This window comes from Lates calcarifer, linkage group LG2 (genome assembly GCF_001640805.2).
Source record: "Lates calcarifer isolate ASB-BC8 linkage group LG2, TLL_Latcal_v3, whole genome shotgun sequence".
Taxonomy (NCBI): Eukaryota; Metazoa; Chordata; class Actinopteri; family Centropomidae; genus Lates; species Lates calcarifer.
The window spans coordinates 20,842,301-20,859,531 of record NC_066834.1 but is presented as its reverse complement, the minus strand read 5'-3'; the positions used below and the strand labels follow the sequence as shown (position 1 = coordinate 20,859,531).

The window sequence follows — 17,231 nt, the reverse complement described above, 5'->3', positions numbered from 1 at the left end:
TGAGCACTTTGTTCTTTTCATTTCTACTGCTGCAGCTGCTGCCTGCTGATGTTGGGTTTACATGGGCACTCTTCTATGTGAGGTGTGCAAGATTTTAGAACTATAAAATGTAAAAGTATAAATGTACTGTTAAATTTCAGCCGATGCTACAGCTAGGACTGGGTGATATGACCAAAAAGTTTAATCTCTAATTTTTCAGGTTTGTGGATGATTCTTTTAATAGTTATACAGTACATAGGCATAGATAATGGGCAGATGGATGGAACAATAACAACTGTCTTAAACTAATGTGGTGAAACTGCACCTAAGGGTAGTTGTGGTTTTGGAATGCGAATGGGAGCTAGTACCAGAATCTTGAAGAAGCAGACATTGCTACCATTCCACTGCTCCTTTTCTTTCAGGTTCTGAAACAGGTTTGTTTTGTTGCTACTTTAGTTCTAATAGAGCAGTAAATTCCCAAAGGTTGAGAATTTACTTGTGTTGTGGGTGGTGCGCCGTGTGTACTGATGAGAATGCAGAGACTCATGTAATTTAGAGGAGACTGTAACCCAGGTAGTTGTTAAGCTACATTTTACAGGAGGTGCCCTAAATGCCCGAGTAGAGCCTATGCAATGGGGAAACACTGTAGAGTTTTTACAGACTTCACACAGCACAGTGGTCTGTTCTGTGTCAGACATGCAAAACCAAACCATTTCTGTATCACTGAGGCAAAATGACTGCCTTTCTTTAGTATTATTCCATCATTGTTTCTCCAAGGAAATGGTGACAGTCTACATTTTAACTAAAGAGAACTGCTGGTGTTGGTGCTTGAGTGACAGTAGAGAAAGCACTGATCTCAATTCTGCGATTTTTCACATTTTAAAAAAATAAAAACTCAAATTAATCAAATTAAATCAATGTATCGTCCAAACTTAGCTATAGCTCTTACTTTTATTAGACTATTTGCCAAGAAACACAGACTGTCGATTGAAACAAGTTTAAAGGTTTTCTATGTGAGCAGAAGAATCACCAACAGCAACACCCCTGTTTGTGTTACTTTGCTCCTGATGAGATCTTTTCTTCCCTCTTCCTCTTAGTGTACTGTTTTTTTTAATCACTCCACAAGCTACAGATGCATGCACACTATAAGAGACCATCTGCTTCAAAACCACCTCTGTCCTCTCTCTGCGTCCTCTCTTTGCAGGTATCTTTCATCCCCCTCACTAAATTCATGTGCAGACCGGTGCGTCACCGTCTGTTGGTTGGAGGCTGATTGGCCACTGGTTTCCAGAATGAATGGATGCAGGCCAGAGCCACCTGCCAACAGCTAGCAGTACAAAAAGTAACTTTGATTTAAATGTTGGTCCTGAAAATATGTACTGAAAAAATAAGCACTAAAGTCCCCAAAGAGTTTACCTGTGCAATTTTTTTGTATCGTTTGTGCTACTCAGACAGATAGGTCAAGCTGGAGAAGCTGTGTCCTGATTTTTCAGTGACAACCAATGGGCTATCGCTCTATCGCTCTATTTCATGTCTCATGTCTGATATGTAATTGCAGAAGCACAAACTGAAAAGGGCAGTTTGGTCCTCAAGGCACATTGCTCCCATAACAGCCCCATTATATGTGTATCTAATGACGTGAAAACGTGGCAGTGAGCTCATGGGTAACCTGTTCTGATGTGACAACACACAAATACATGGAGCCTAGTGTTTACAGTGCATTTAAGAGTTAGAAACTACATACCGTAACCAGACACACAAACACGTGATTTTGATTGAAACTTTGGTACTGAAAACATATAAATCCTCAAAAGTGTTTACCTGAAAAGTACCAATAGACACCCTATGTTACAGAGGCTTTTTTTTCTTCAAAGATCTGATGAGGTCTGCTTTAATAATAATAAAAAAGAGCAAACAGTGTAGTAGGCAGAAACCAGCAAATGATGCTACAATTAAGTGAATGCTGCTGTGTTATATATGCTAAGTGGGAGCAGTGTGAAAAGTGAACTCTCCTTTTCTGCTTTTGGCAGGCTCTGTGTTGGGTAAACCCCCTGGCATAGCTTTAGAAGCTGGATTTTACTTGGTTATTGTATTCTAATGAGATATTATTAGCTCTGATAGCAGCTCAGCATCAGCATCACCCAAAGGTCACAAGCTGTTTAAAGGAAGGATTGCTCAGAGGCTGTTTAGGTTAAGAGGCAGGGAGGAGATGAAGATGGAAGAAAGAGTGGCTGCTGATGAAAAAACAAGGGGAGAGGATCACTTCCTGATGCTTCATGGTTCAACTTGTGGGAAAAAAATAGATCAAGGCTGATGTTCTGTAGTTTGATGTACTGTTGCATTTGACTGAGCAAAGCAAAATATCAAAAAAGTGAATATGTTTTTACTCAATACATCTCAGACTTGTTTTTTCTGTATTAATGCAAGAACTTGTGGAAGTCAAGGAGAGAAAGTGTTTGAGTGTTTGCATCTTCTTATGGCTGTAAACTGAACCCACTATGTATAGCAACTGTGTGCAATGCTTGACTTTCAGAGCAGTTTGAGTGTACTCCTCCACTCATAACATCCTTTTCACACTCACTTGATAGGAACCACTGAAAGAATTATGAAGCAGTCAGTTTAGATACAATCTCAGTTTCATTTAATGCACTTTCAGAAATACTGTATTGGACCAATTACAGCAAAACATCTCTGACAGTAAACACAGTGCACTGTGCAGAAGATGTTTGTTCAAATGAAAACAGACGAAGCACCTGCCTTCGCTGGAGGCATTTGGCTGAAATGACAGAGGAAATCCCTGAACTGGGCCTCCAATCCAAATGGAAATGAACCCTCCAAGATGTGTATGATGTGTGGAGCACTGAGGCATGGGAATCAGAGGAGATTATGAGGGTTTCTTGCCTTATCATCCTGTGTTAACAAGGTGACAGGGACTCATTTTGTATGCTGTCGAATTGAAGGGCACCAGAACTGACAGAGCAGATAAACAACCCAGCACCTCACTCATGGGCCTCCATTTACCCTGAAACTACTGACCAGGAGGCACTAGTAAAGAATAATAATAGCAAAGTACTCCTCAGCGGCAAGTGAAGCTTTGTGAAAAGAGGCTATTTTCTGATGAGGTCGTTTTTCTACAAACTCCAGAAAACCATTTGAGTTTACTGTTCAAAAATTAAGTCATGAAGACTTGTTGGTGACCTTGGAATTAATCCTGCTAAAGTATTTTCTTCTTTGTCTCCTTTACTGTTTGTCCCCCCTGGTTTTCCTTCTCTCTCAGAACAAAATACTATAGCACTATAGCAGAAAAGGATCTTCTGTGCTATTCTGACAGACAAATTAAGCTGCAGAACCCGTGTCCTGATTCTTCACTGTCTACCAATGGGCTATCCCTGTACTCCATGTCTCGTATGTCTCATATGTAATTACAGAGGAGCAAACTGAAAAGGGCAGTTTGGCCCTCAAGCCATGTTGCCCTCATAACAGCCCCATTAGATGTGTATCCAATGACAAGAAATCGTGGCAGTGAGCTCATGGGTAACATGTTCTGATGTGACAACACACAAATACATGCCTCCTGTGTTCACAGTACATTTAAGAGTTAGTAACTGTAGGCCATAAACAGGCACACAAATATATGGTCTGTAGCAGAGGATAATGGTGGAGCTGAGTGGTGGTGAATGACAGTGAAGTGGAGATGAGTGACTAGAGATTTCACTCCATAGAAAACTATCATGTTTTATAAGTTACATAATGTGTAATGGACTTTCACTGTATTTTTCAAAAGGTGGAAAATATTAAAATTTTCTCCCAAATGTCAATAAAAATAAATAAAGAGTCTATTAATATTTACCATATGTACTTGTAGTATTTGTACTGGTGCTGTTGGTTTTTAATGGTGGTCTGGAAAGTGTATGAACCCTGCAGTTCTACAAGATCCTTCCTACATATATTGTAATTATTCAGCTGGCTGGTAAAAGTCGCAGACTGTTCCTTTAGTTTCAGCCCATCATTGAGCCATTCTGCTCCTTATTGATGTGTCTGTTTCAGAGGTTTATAGTTCTAACTGGATGTATTGGTTATAGCTGGTGTTTAAATGCAGTTGACTGTCTTTGAGTGTGTGAAGTAATGGGAGATAATCCTTTGTTGCACTTATCACTTCAGGAGTGGGAAGAGATTTCTTTTAGTACATATCTGTTATAGTTTAAAGGAAAGTTTGAAGCAATTATTACTGATTAACCTTCATTTTCATACTAAGTACAAGCCCAGCACACACTGTATAGTAACAGCTCCATAGAATGCAAATAAACTTCAGTGAGAGCTCCTCAGTTCATCTGAGTCACACAGGGTAATGCCAAGACCCCATTCATAACTGAGGAATTAGTGGTGAAACAACACCCCTCATTTTGCCTGGAAGCAGAGGCAGAAAGCTGACAAGAACGCATCCTTTCAAGTTCCCCATGTAAGCAGACCGGGGCTGCAGCAACAAAACACGCCGTTCTCTGAATTTGAATATAAATCCACCCCAAAGGAGCGGCTCAATGTGCAACACGGCATGCTGGGAGAGGAACTAATATGAGATATATTCTCCATGCTTTTTACAGGCCGTCTCTCCTCAAAGGCATGGGATAGCTGCTGCAGATGAAGATGCATGGCACCCATGCACAAACCTGCACAAGCCCATACTCCTACACACGGAGGTGATAAAGATTTTTGTCTGGAATTTTGAAGTTTTTCAGAGACAAGCTTAAGTGAGCCTGTATAATGTCTGCTCTGTGTTTTAATCTTTGAACTGTGTAACTGGGGTAATAGTGTACAGTAATTTTAACCTTATTTCATCATGTTCAACACCATGCTCACTCCTCAGAGAATGAGCACACAATTGCCCTGGATAAGAAAAGATAAGTGAGGATGGAGGATTTCACTCCCAGCATTTGAATATTATGATTCATAGGTTTGATACAGGCGCCTTATGAGCCCATTAAGAGGCCACTTTAGGTCCTATGATCATTTGAAAAATATATTTGTGTGTGTGTTATCAAGTTATTGTTTTTTATAGTCTGGACTCTTCAGTTCTGTTTTTGGGCTGGCTCTGCATTAACATTACTTCTAACTTGTAGATTGAAAAACTTGAACCTCTGACTAAACTTCAGCTACTTATCACTTTTCACTGTTGGCCTTGGTAACACAGTAGCAGATCACGTTGCCTTGAGCTAAATGAAACAACAGACACTTGTCACACACAGCGTGCAAGAGACAAGCTGAGAAACCAACCATTTTCTCTGAAGGAAATGAATTTTTATTTTCCTCCTCTTCAGTAATTTGTTAATGTCTCATCTTCAGGTGAGAATTGGCATATTGCATGTCAGATTTGCTCAGTGGTGCTTTGGCAACCCATGATTCACTGCTGAGTCATGCAACATGAGCTGTGAGGCTTATTCAACCGCTCCTGGATGCGATGTAGCACTGAGATGTGTTATATTTTCTCCTCATTAGTATACACTGTTAAAGGAACTGAAAAGAAGTATTTGAAACATCAGGAGGTCAAGTCCAACGGGCTACAGAGTGTGGGCTGAAAAGGAGTTGTTTACTTTTTCTTAGTTAAGCTTATAGAAAAATATCTCCAATTTACCAGAGGCACTATAACGATCCAGGTGCAGAGCATGTTTGTCCTTTTCCCAGTGGCTAAATATTGACTGTGCTTGGTAGCAGCAGATGGGCTGAACGGTGAATGCAGGCCGTGCTGGAAGGAATGAGTGAGTGTACGAGCGACATCTGGTCCTTCCTGCGCCCAGTGGACCTGGTTGCTACATCAAGCTGCCTCATTAGAGCTAGCTGGGGCTTTAGGAGCATTCTGCCACTCAAGCCACTGCCTTAGTGCCTCCCCATCACATCCCTCATTTGCCACCGTGCCAAGACTGAAGGACCATATAATGTGTTGTGTCGGCAAGTTTTGCACATCTCACCGCTCTCTCTGCATTCTGCTTGGGTCACCTATTCGCACTTTGGGTGATTTCATTTTACCAGGAGAGAATTATGATGTGGTTTCTGTCCAAAATGTCCACTTTCAACCTCAGCTTACAGCTGGCTTTCAGTAAAGCTTTCTGACTGTTGGGATGTGGCATCCCCAGTTTCAACTGACACGGAAAATAGAAATGTCCCCGCTTCTGCACTTAACAAAAGAATGTTTTTAAGTAAAATTTTATGAATTCTGTGAATTTTGAGTTTGCCATCACATTCATTTAATAATATAATCAGGAGTTATGTGCAGTAGATTGTTTATTCATTGCTTAGAATACTTCACAGAAAATGGTCAAATCTTGCGAATCCAACCACTTGCTGCCATTTTCTTTGCATTAAAGAACAAACTTAAGAGCTGCTGTTATGAGCCTCTGTCAAATAAAATCAAATCTCAGGCTTAATTTACATTATGACAATATTGTACATCATAAGATGATACTGTGGTCACTGAAAAACTGATGTTATTGATTCATCTTAGTGCAACACTCAGTCTACTGTCATGACTCTAATGCCATCTGACTGAACAATCTCCTACCTAATATCTAAAATTATAAGCATTTGATTTGTAACACTGCTGATGTAATTCATAACACTGATGTATGTTAACTGACTTCCCAATTAGTTTCTGCACAAAACTCTTGGCCTGATTATATGTCATTATTATTATAATTATAATCACAATTATTACAAGTGCAATTCATTAAAAACACATTGTTATTAAATTTATGATAATTATGCAGAAAAAGCAATTCATTTTGGGCTGCATGAATCATAAAAAAGATCTTGGTAAGAGTGTTTAGTAATGAATAACTGTGATCATAAGGCATAGATCCACTGATTTCCACTTTGACTAAAGAGTCATCTATTTCTCTGATGGCTGTGGAGAGTGCTCATCTTGGTGTAGCCTGTGGCCCTCTCTCCTTTGCTGGTAGAGGCGGCTGGGCTCCGCTTCAGGAGCTCAACTCGCCTCTCCTCAGGGCCGCAATCATGTGCGGGACCATCTACTTATCACAGAGAGCTGTTTGCATTACTACACCAGGTTTAATGGCAAGCTGCCATATGATGAATATCATAATCCACAACACAAGCTGCGCTACACATTCTGTGTCCCTTCACAGAGAGCTGCCTCGCAGATTTCGCCCCAGAACAGCCCCCTCCCTCTGGGCTCTCTGCTCCCAGCATACACTACAAATTGTCCTGGGAAATATGGAAAAGTGAAAAATATAAAGCATAAAAACCAAATAAGTAGGATTCACACTGTGCTTTAATATGAAGCTCTTCCTCATATAACAGTATCATACAATAAAAAGCACTATATTCTGGTGAATAATAATAATAACAATTCCCCTGAAATCAATCATCAATAACCAGTATAACTTACTGGGGTGTGTGCTTTATTTAGGACTATCTGTGCAATAAATAGAATCATCAAGCTGTGACAGAGCAGGCAAGTCATGTGTAGTAAGCTTCAAACTGGCTGGAGCGACGAGAAGGTGTGGCAGTCATATTGTGTTTTCTCATTTCAGTCCACTGGCACAAAGAGAGAGTTACTTAAGGCTATAGAGGGGGTGGATACAGTCAAAGCAACACCTTTGCTATATAAATCAATGTAATACAATAGCCCTGCAATAAATCATACCTTTGTAAAGCCTCTAGCCTTTTTACTGAGCTGTTAATTCAGCTCAATGGTTATTTAAGGGTTTAGTTTATAGAATAACAAAACAGCAGTGCTTCATCATGTAATGACAGACTGACTCATAGCTTCTAATTGCAAACTACAGCTAAGACCACCATGCATCCATTCATCCATCCATCCTTTATACCACTTATCCTTTCAGGATTATGGGGGGCTGGATGAATTGGTATCAGTTTATTTATTATATATATTTTTTAATTTACCTCTTAACTTTGACCTCTAACCTCCTGCCTATTGACCAGGTATTTACTGTAACAATGTGTCCTCAGTTGCCTTCCAAAGTAAAGTTAATGACCAGATAAAAGAATGAATGTTTCCCACTTCAGCCAGAAAATCTGTGGCGCTTAACCTGCAACACTTCACATCCTCGTTTTCTCTCCATTCCTCCTCCATCTTTATACTTACGACCTCTACAAGAAACAGAAAACTTAATTCCATCTTTTTCACTGTTGCACTCTTGGTGCTTTTAATGCTAGAAAAAAAAAATTAATTTAAACTCACTCAACTGGTGTACTCATTTCATGTCACTTTGGATAAAAGCTAAATAGCTGATATGAATAATGTAGATGGAAAGAAAATGAAGCAGTGCCAGTGAAAACAGTAACACGTCTGGGAAAAGGTGCTTTTAAACATGACGGTCTCCCACATTCTCATCAGTAAAATGTAAAAAGATGGATTCACAAATTATAACCTCAGTCATTCCAGCACTGAATTTACTTTCTTTTAAACAAATTGAACTAGATTTTCATGTGAACAGTTTCTCACAGGGTTTCTTCCACCAGTTTAGTGCTGTCACTAACCACCCTAACTCCCATAATGGCCTCCTCTATTTGAAATAATCACATCATGGTGCATCAAGAAACTGAGGCTATTCCTCTCTACACAACACTGACTGATGTCCTGACACTATACAAGCATGTAAATATGACAGTAACCACAGATGTTGATGTGTCTTAAGGATCACTACAGCAGTTCAGGAGGGGAAGAGACGCTACACTGAGGGAACTCCTCTCTAACTCGTAGCTTTTTAAAGGTTTTGGAAAGAAAGAAATGTTTCATAGTTTTGTAGCTTTACTCACTTGCCTGATGGAAATAACTATTTTTGGCAAAGACTGGAATTTACTGCCCATATTGAATAATAAACTTTGATCATTGTTATTTATTAAAGGATATACACTATACTGGTGTGAGAGAGATCATGTTCACATCCATGATACATTCTGCATGTTTCTTAAGAGCATCTATCAAACAGCTAACCACTACTGACAAACTCTCCTGACATAAAATGCACGGTGCATAAACATATGACAAAAAAACAACACATGCTTGTCAACATAGTGACATGTCCAGTGGCGTTCCATTTAATTCGCCACTGTCCCATGCGCTGCAGGCAGCTCCTGCCTGAATGCATGATCTTCTGGGGTGCCCCGATGTGTCTGGGCACTATATTAACAGGGAGAGGGTTCCTGCCTGATGGAATATTGATAAAATGTTTTTTGTTTGCTGCACATTGCTCAGAGAGTTGACGGCTCACTGCACTAAATCATAAAGCCCGCTTGGGCGTACTGTGGAGTCAATAACCAGTTCTTTTCTATTCTGGGAATGCACTCAGTTTCTGGGAGGTCGTCCACTGAAGCAACACTGGTGTTGAAAGGCTTGGTAACTCTCAGAGCACTTCTGCTCAGTGGTGCAGTGTGTAGTACAGGGTTTTCTTGATGGTCTTGCATAGCTTGGTTTGTTTCACAGAATAGACACTGGTGATATGGATGCTGTGCATTCAAAGTACTGCATTTGACTGATACATGTACATACATTTATATACAGTCTGATCTGTCTTATACTACACTTGCTGCTACCATCCCCATACCTTGTACTTCAGTATCTATTAGGTTTCATACTTGGTTTTCTGACATGTCTCTGTGCCTATATGCCACCATGACAATCCCTGTAAATGTTGCTGCACTTGCTAAATGAAGAGATCCTGGCTCCGACATCCTCTGTCTGTGTCTGTATCTTAAAAGACAGATACACATATCAGAGAAAGCTGAAGATATTTCCCCCCAAAACTCAGTGATTTGACAGTTATTGTAAATGCATGTGGTTCTCTGTGAAAGCTAGTGACATGTATCTGCGGTGTGAATGAAGTGTTTTTCTCTGCATGGTGACAAGTGAGTAGAGCATGTGGCCTGGCAGGCTGTGCACCAGCAGCAGCAGCAGCAGCAGTGGCAGCTCCAGCATTGAGGCTGAGAGCAGGAGATGGCCTGCCAGGGGAGGTGATGATGCCAAGAGCTTTTGTATCATTACAAAGCCTTTCTTAAATTATAAATTATAGAAATTATACACTATGTCTTGAAATCTTAACTGCCGTGTCTCTAAATGTTTTAGATGTCACCTGAGTGAACTGCCGAGCTCATTGTAGTGGGCATAAATCTGTTTAGAAGAGGATATATTTATATATGTGATGTTGTAAAACTAATAGGAAACCCTGGGGACACCTTATATTATTAATGATGGTTGTGTGCTTGGATAATTCTGTGTATAGACAAGTGTTAAGTGTTCATTAGGTACAGATTATGTATGCAAGGGTAAGTTATAAAAAAACAAGTATGTATATTGTATGTATGATGCATACATGCTGTTTTTGTAGCTGTTTTTGAATCTCAGTTTGCATATCCAAAACAACCAAACAGTGTGAAGCAGAGAAAGTATTAGGGTGTATTTAGTCTGTTTGTACCATGATAATCATGACAACAGTATAACAGGTCCCTGATCGATGTGACGTGTGTCCTTATGTGCCCTGATTGCTGCACTGGATTTTGAGACAGTATTTCATGAGGCAAAGCATGGGAGTGCTGAGATGTGTTTATTTATAGAGTACAATGAGCCTAATTGGTAAATTGGTCCAATGATTGATTCGCTATCGAGTTTGGTGTCGTCTGTCTTGACTCCGCAGTGAGGGATGTCTTGAAATAGCAGGGATGACAGCGAGGAGAAAGCGGAGCCAATACTTTTCCCTGAGTACATGATCCTCCTATTAACAGCCCAGAGTCTCCCTGAAAGTTCAGCCCACTGTAAGCAATTAGACATCAAGGTTACAGCTCAGTCTGGCTGTCACCAGGCTGAATTAAAGCCTGCTTATGAACAAGAGTTTCTATTTCAACACCCACAGTACAGGATCTTAAATGTTTAGTTGATGTTTTTTGTTACTGCTGTTTTTGATCCATTACTTTGTCCAATAACTGATCTGAGGTTGTTTTAAAATGTGGTGTGTACTGACAGCATATAGCAGCTTCAGTCTACACTCAAAATGTATAAGTGAACAGCCTCAGGGCCTGATGATCCTCGCCTGTGTAGCAGAAAGCGCAAATGAATCATATCTATCAAAGCATAGCGGTGGCTTGTTCAGATTTTCATGTCTGTGTAATTAAGCATGTCCCTCTGTCACCTTAAAGTTTCCTCTGAAGCTGGACGCAGGCTAAATGCTTAAATTTAATAACTGGATGTGTCTGGTGGTCAGAGCAATCAAATCTTTTCCACAGAAGTGTTGTTTCAACAAATGGGCTCATTCACCTCTATGGCAGAGAGCAGCCTATTACAAGATTTGAGAAGCACAAATAAATCATGGCTTCATGCATAACAGTATTCCACCTCATGCAGAGGACTTAGCTCAGGGGCCTATCTGCTTCCCGGCTTCAGGTTTGAAATTCAATTACCTGCTGCCCTGGGTAGCTGCATGCTGGAAGCAAATCATGGATCTGAGGTAAGGTTTAATGGATTTGAAATATAATTTTGCTCTGGCTTGGCTCCTTAGAGACAGGTCACCATTACCTATAACCACATTAGAGGCGATCAAAGATTCTCCTGAATTCGTTACCTTGGCTTCCAGCGAGCACCTTGACTGTTCTAGTCTTTTCCATATTGGATGCAGTTAAAGGGCACGTTCTGTACAGGCATAAATCATGCATTTAAAGTAGATTTATTGTGAAAGACATCTAACCAGTACAGTGGCTTTCCATAGTGGCAATTTCCAGCATGAGTTTGTCACAGTGACTGCTTCAAGAAACATATTCATTAACATCAATTTCTTAATAAGTTTCTAAAAATTTAATCTGGTTCTTTCTAAACAAAGTACATTTCTCTGAAACTACAAGACCTACAGGCTATTGGGTGGAGTTGTTGTCACACAGCAAATACACTCTGGTTCAAGTACCTGCTGCTCTCTTGCTCTAATTGCAGACTGTGGCTTATTGCTTGGCCTTTCTTCCCAAGGAACCTTTTTTTTCTTTCAATAGGCAGAGCCTCCCCTTCCTCAGACACCTGTTATTAATTCTCTCCTGTTTAATCAGAGACCTGGGAGGTAGCAGCCGCTCCTCAGGCTGTGAGGATGACAAATGAATTGCCAGGTTAGAAAAATGGACTCAAATTCATCCTCTCCTGGAATTTGTGTTCACATCCATGCATTGTTCTTCCTCAAGGATAATGGATGGCAGGGGGTTGATTTTGAAGGTGCAGCACAGAATTCCAATAAATAGTTAATGTTGCAAAAAAGTCACCCATTACAGCTCCTTGGCACTTTGGTGGTTTAGAAATAGCTTACTGCAGCTAACATGCTAAAGTTAGTATTGTGGGAGACAGTGGGAGGTTACCCAATAAGATGAGCCATCACTAGTCTGAGAATGCATCTGAGAAAAAGATGAAGAAATCTGTGGCCTTTTTGAGGCCATTTAAAGCTTTCTTTGCATATAAATAGGACAGATTCTAATAAGTTTTTAAATCCTTTTGCTTCGCTGTCTTTCCTCCATCAGTGAAGCCACCTGGAAATGTCACTGTTGCTGTCTCCCATACAAATACAGTCCATGATCTCTCCATGATCTATTGTGGGGCATATGACAGCACATTTTAGACATCACACTTTAGATGTACTGCACTGCAACATTTCCATTAAGTTTTCCTATTAGTCACTAATATATCTTATTACTACAGTGAATATGCATAAAGACAGAGCAAATGCCCAGCCTCACACAACCAGGCTGAAGTGGAATGACAAAGTTTTCTAGGGTGCAAAAGTATGTACTCAGTGTTGCATCATCAAAAAGAAGCAGTAGCTGCTAAATCCTGGAATAGTTGCTCTTTTAAGTGTCTGAGAAAGGAAGGCATGTTTTTCTCTTGTCAACTGGCATTCGATACAGGGCAGAGAGGAGGTGACCTTGCCCTGCCAGACGCTGTGATGGGCCAATTCCAGCCTTAGAGCTCAATACTGCCTGCTAAACCTTTAGACAAGCTTTGTGAAATGATGTTAGCTACAGTTGTGGTTTAAAAAAAGTTTTGATTATTTTCACTGCTTTTGTGAAATGGAACATTAAAAGTGATTCTTTGTTATAAATACATTTGACAAAAGTAATTGTGTTTTGGGTTAACAAAACAACCACCAATCTAGATCAGCTTACTTACATGACATCACTTGAGATGATTAATTTCACCTATGTCTCTTAAAGCACAATAAAGGTTTGAGAAGAACATTTCTTGCTAGCATCATGCACTCATCTAATGCAAAAGCCTCTCCAGTAAGGACTCTTAGCAGCCAAAATCAACCTTTAAAGCATGTTTTCAGTCCTGTGTACTAGAATCTGTTAGAATGGGATCATTACAACTGATGTTTCACAAATCTAAAAGTTCAAACAGCAACTAGATATCTATCAGTTTAAAATATTGACTATCTTGACAGACTGAATGTCTAAGTAAAAATAAAACACTGTATGCCACCTCTGCTTTGAAAAACACCTGTGATTTGAAGGTAAATATCTGTGGTGATAAAATATTGACAGAAAATTCTCAGGTGGTGACTCTCCTCTGTTTCCAAAGCGATGTGTAAAATATAAGAAAAGAAAATCTTAGCTTCTCAGATAAGGATAAAGAATCCACAGCACGTATTTTCTGTTGACCACTGTGTGCTACTAACAGCTGCCTGGTAGCTCAGCACCACGTGCCATCGTGAATAAGGCAATGACCATTTAAATGGATGAAACAAGGACAGTATGTTCTGAATCCTACAAAGATCATGCTATCTTCATCGAAACAGCTGCCATCAAGGAACCCACTCCATTCTGTTTCATCTAGCTGTTTAGTGACTGACAATAAGGTCAGATAATGTAAAACAGCCAACACACTGCATTGTGTTGAATTTCAGAGGTTCCAGTTGTCATTCAAAGTCCTTGCTTGTACAAGTCATTGCATTGATTGTTTGAACACAATCTGCTGTCCAGGATTTATGTACATAATGCATGATATCCTAGCGAACATAAAACCTTAAGAGGTTTGGGGTGTTTTCAAAAAGTAACCAATACAGGGGAACATTTTAACAGCTCTACAGACAAAGTGTTTTGTTTCTCAGGTTGCCACCAGCAGACATAGGTATGTCTTTCAAAGTCAAGTACTGGTACAGTACTGAAGAATTGGATTTCTCTTCAGAGTTATCAGCCTTTGATGTGACTCGGTGACCATAAGAGTCAAACAGAGACCCTTAGATACTGCAAGTCTTAGGTCTCAGTCAGTCTTTAATGTGAGTCTTTCTGGACTTCCAACAGAGCAGCCTGCTAAAGGCGTAAATCAAAGCCCACAACCCTCATTCTAGAAAACTAATACCATTATCGGTGTAACTGAAGCTGACAGGAAAAACAGCTAATTCATTTTTTTTTCTTTTTAATGAGCTCAAGTATTAAGTCACTTTTAAGCATCTGGCTCAAACAAGATAACATTCCCAAATAGAAAGGAGCTTGGCTTCTTTTTTTTAATGAGACTAAAGGTCTGGAAACCTCATTTAACAAGCTGTATCCAAGAATACAAATATTTGATGGAAGGAGGATGTTGTTTAGAAAAAGAAAGAAAGAGAGAATAAAAGAAAATAAGCATTGGGTAGGATAAAGGTATGATAGAGCGTGGGATTTTCAGTGAGTTCAAAGCCAAGAGCTCCATCAGAGCCATCCATATTGTGCGGAAGCAGCCCACGGTCAGGTGGTAATCAGGCTATTTTGTGCTGCCTTACCCGGGTTTGTGGATAATCAGGATGGGCCAGTGGGCTGGTGAGTAAGGCCTGTGTGGTTGTCTGTCCCCCAGCTATTTGATCACTGTAGGAGGACAGCACTGAGGCAGAGCAGGAGAAATAATCAATGCCACAAGGCTCTAAACAAATGATTACGAGGATGGAGAAACGTCTGAATTTCTGAGATCTGTGGAAGGGCCTGCCAACGGGCCAGATAAATAATGGAAAACAAATCAGTGTCACTCCTTCCATTGGTATCACAACTTTTCTTGTGGAGGAGCATAAAGACATAAGTACAAAAGTTTAGAAAATCACCAGGTCAATGATCACTTGGCTTTTCATACGTGCAGTGGGTGATACATTCAAGTAAATCCTGACCTCCATTTGGCAGCCATGAGAGAGACAGAGAGCAAAGTAATGGGGACTTCTCTGTGCAACTGACAAAAAGATGAACAGGCCTGAGGCCAAGCCACTGTGAGTGACATGTTTCAGACATGTAGCTTCTAATCCACTGAGCTGCCAATGGAACATGGCCTCACAGAGCTGCTACCTCAGACATGGCCATTATTCCTTCTCAAAGAAGGACTGGAGGCTTGAGATCTAGAAGCCTTAAATGCAGTTTGAGAGGCCTGGTCAACTGAAGCAATTTCTCCCAGACTAGTATTGTTTAATAAGGTCACAGTCAGACCAGCCAGTGTGCAAAAATTGATGTATTGATGCATTTATATTTTTTTGTTTTACTAAAAGATTAAGATGTGTAATCATTTCATATTTCATATTAATTAACAAACAATGCTGCACTTTTGTGATCAGCAGCATCTTCTAGCAATGTGGATCCATTATCCAATAGATCTGAAACCTTGTTCACCCAGTTATCTAACTATGACATTATTGTACATCTGTTCTTGTTGACTATATGTGTATCTGCCTTCTGTCCTTTTCCATCTTGAAGGCACAGAAGTGTGAAAACACTAGTCTGTATGGCCTATTAAAGGCAAATGTTGTGTGTGTTTCAGTTCATTAACCTGAGGGTCCTCTGAACCTTGCTCCTTTTATGTCCTGTCCAAGCTTTGCTACAACTTGATAATAAACCTCTCTCCCCAACAATTACCAAAAAATGAAGCTTATTAGGACAAAAAACAATACTGTAGCACATTAAAGTTTAATGCTGTATCTTATTGTCTGTCCTCATCACATCCTTCCATCAGGACTCTCTTAACTGCATATAAAATCAATTCAAAAGATTAGCTTTCATTAAAAACCTTATGAAGACAGTGGTCTGTCACCAGCCATCGATCCCCCAACACAAAAGCCACCGTACCTCCATTCAGCTTCGCATCAGCCATCTGTGTTCTGCCCCGTTCATGCCCACAAATGGAAGCACGGCTGTGTGCGTGTTTCTGCATGTGCAGGAAAACACACACACATACCAGCAGGACTGAATTGTATGAGCCTAGTTCATCAGTGAGATGGGTAAGAGCAGGATTATATTCAGGTCTGGCTGTGTGGCTCTGTGCCGTTGGAGGCTGACCCTGATAAATCTCCACAGACTGCGAGGCAGCGTGGCTGCATTTTGTAGTGACAAGCTCATGGTATGGGGTTCAATTTATGTGGGAAGACTGCTCTAGTTGGGAGCGTGAGATGGAAGCCAAGCAGGCGGACCATGCCGCCTGGCTGTCTCAGCAGAGCAGCGGCAACAAACAAGCCGGACGTCTCTCATGTGACAGAGTCATCTCGACAATATACTGGCAGCTGATGTGTCATGTCGCTGCCCTGTGAGAATCAAAGACAGAGCTATGAATGCAATAAACAAGCTGTGGGTGGGGGCAGGCAGAAACGGGTTGAGGGGGAATTCAAAAGAACGTTCCTGTGACCGGACACAGAGAGGAGGAGGGCCTGTCCCCGCTGAGTTTCTGATTATCTTCTGATCTAAAGTAAACCACACAGCAAAAAACAGGGAACTGCTTCAGCTCCCTCTGATTCTCCACAGTGTGATGGTGAACAAATTACACCACCACCTCCTGAATAACTGTTGTAGCTGCTACGTGTATGACAAATCATTTTTATATATCTTCTTCTGCACATGATAAGTTTTTTTTGTTGTTGTTAAAAGAAAGGTCTTATTTCATTTTGGGACAATATGTCTTGGGTGCAGCAGAGAGTATCATTAAACAAATCAGACCATTGCAGCTGGGTGTGCTATCTTTTTAGCATTTAAATGTCAGTGTAGTTCAGTTTCCTGATACAGTGAACAAATCACCGGTATCTGGTTGAATCAGATGTCTCAATCTGCTGTTGACAGGTCTGCTGGTAAAGGGAGATATTGGGTGTAATGATGTGAGGTAGGTGCACAGTACAGTGCAGGTGTAGTACAGGGTAGTGTTGATGAGCAGTTGAGGGTAAGTGTGTTGAATACGGTGGTTGTGGGATCCCAGAGTTTAGCTCTGAACCCTCTGGAGACTTGTGTGTCTAAATTGATGAAACATCTGTGATAGGAGG

The 17,231-nt window shown here is 40.5% G+C and overlaps 1 protein-coding gene and 1 long non-coding RNA gene across 7 annotated transcripts in view; one reads left to right on the top strand and one right to left on the bottom strand.

The window, feature by feature from the left end:
• Positions 1-17,231, top strand: part of LOC108876872 (uncharacterized) — a 251,421-nt gene that overhangs the window by 34,950 nt on the left and 199,240 nt on the right. For 2 of the 5 annotated variants that reach the window (XR_007814821.1, XR_007814822.1), the window contains exon 2: positions 4,581-4,676. The exons of the other annotated variants lie outside the window; for them this stretch is intronic. This is a non-coding gene — a long non-coding RNA (uncharacterized LOC108876872). The remainder of the gene's footprint in view (positions 1-4,580; positions 4,677-17,231) is intronic. 5 annotated transcript variants of the gene reach the window in all.
• LOC108876873 (carbohydrate sulfotransferase 8) overlaps positions 1-17,231 on the bottom strand; it is a 252,830-nt gene that overhangs the window by 70,229 nt on the left and 165,370 nt on the right. The window lies entirely within an intron of this gene.